Raw genomic sequence first — 2,297 nt, forward strand, 5'->3', positions numbered from 1 at the left:
GTACCTACATAGTTGCATTTCGAAAAGAAATCAAAAATATACAGCGAAAAAACATTTAAATGCATTTCTATTTAAAATAGGATAAATAACAATTTATAATACTGTTATTTATATATAAATAAAATAATCAAAATACAACTCTATAATTACAGTGTTGCTTTTTTTAAAACAATCAAAAATTAATCGACAGGAGAATTTAACATAAAAAATAAATAGTTAATTAAAAATATCTATAAATAACTATTGCCAAGGTGTTTATACAAAAATATTCCACAACAAAAATTGAAAGAATATATTTGTGTAGCAGAAATTTTATACAGAGATGCAATTAAATTCTATACAAATTTTCAATAATTTGCCATAAAAATATTTCTAAAAGATAATGTGGAGTGTGAAAATCTCCGATCTTGGTAAGAAATCCTTGTATTCCAAAATCTAGTGACTCTGACGCAAAACGATCGACTCATGATCAGTGATGAGTGTCTAGGACATGTTAAAACATGAGTTCTACTAGATGTACCAAATTCAAATTTACTCATTAAATATGCAGGATTACCTGTTTTAACAGTCCTGTAAAAAAATAAGATTCGTCTTAGGTCAATATATTGTTCAAATTCACATTTTAATATGGTTTTTCGATGTTGCGATACACTTTCCCTTACATGCAGACCAAAAATGTAACGGACCACCCTGTTAAATCATTTAACTAACCTATTTAAATTCCTCTCCGATGTACATCAGTATATTTGCATTCCATAGAGAAACAATGGCAAACATGTTGTCATTGCTACTCTATAACTAACTGCGAAAGGTAAGTAATATGAAACACAATATATTCATCGTAGGGTACAAGAAACTCTGGATATTATAAGATTAATATGTAGGTCAAAATTCAAGATATCATCAATAAGACCCAACGACTTATAGTGCGTAACAACTTCCAAAGGTTCACCATCAAGCATAATATTCAATGTTAAATTCGAGTACTTTGAGAAAAACATAACCTTGCATTTCATTTGATTTAGTTCCAGATAATTATTTCTGGACCATTTCATTATTTCCTTAAGATCATTATTTATTCGACACTCTACATATCGTAGTGCTATGATTTTTTCTAAAACCCGATTGAAAATCAGATATACTCCTGGTTAAGTTCAAATGGTCTCTTAATAAAAACTCCAGAATCTTCAAGCATATGGGAAGAATGTTGATAGGTCGATAGTCTGCTAATACTTTTGGATTTCTAATTTTTGGAATCGGTACAATTCTGCTGACTTTCCAACTTCTTGGAATCGTAGATGAAGTGATGATCGTGTTCATGAGATATGTAAAATGCTCATATTTGATTTTAGGAAACACATCGCATCACATCGCATACGAAAAGAAATAATAATTCCTATAATTCTCATCAGTATTATTCATTCTATAAGCACGGTATGCAATATTTCTACATCGCTTTGCTCTACAAATCCGTACATCGTTCATAAATTTGCTATCGTTAAGATTTACACTTGTATAGGGACTTGTAGTCCCTATAGAAAAATTCAAATTAATTAGTATAATTAGCAACATTATATGATATATGAATCAATGCATGATATGAATTAAGAACCGGAAGCTGAAATTCGCTCGAATTTGTTACAAGATTAATATCAGGTACAAAAAAATAGTCTATTAGAGACGTTGAGCCCGCACGTGAACAAAAGTGTGTTGGTCTCGAATTATGTACCACCGATAAAACCGAACGTGAACAAAAATCACTTATTAAATTTCCGTCCTGGAAAATGTTCGTGTTAAAGTCACCCATTACGATAACGTGCTGATATCTTGTTGAGAAATCCGTTAATAAGTTTTCACAACTAACAAAATTTCCAGTCGGTAGATATACTACACCTAACAAAACTACAACACCAGTATTCAAAAATATTTCAACAAATAGCGCTTCTACATCACGATCATAAAAACCATCATCATCTTCCCCAGCATGATGAATATAAACATTCTTAACTTTCAGGTCCTCACGAATATATAGGCATACTCCTCCTCTAGAATATGAACGATCATTTCGATAAATCTTGAAACCTGGAATAGAAACTGCTGCATCAGATATACAGCTACTAAACTACGTTTCTGATATACCAAATGCATCCACCGAACAGCCTTGCATCAAATGCCTCACTTCATCAAATTTAGAACCATTATTACGTGGCACAAGACTGCATTAAAATGTAAAACGTTAAGTTCTCCCTGTTTTAGCACTGCATCTATCGTCGCGCGTTATTAGAGACTATGTCACC

The sequence above is a fragment of the Lucilia cuprina genome, chromosome X (assembly GCF_022045245.1).
Source record: "Lucilia cuprina isolate Lc7/37 chromosome X, ASM2204524v1, whole genome shotgun sequence".
NCBI classification, from domain to species: domain Eukaryota; kingdom Metazoa; phylum Arthropoda; class Insecta; order Diptera; family Calliphoridae; genus Lucilia; species Lucilia cuprina.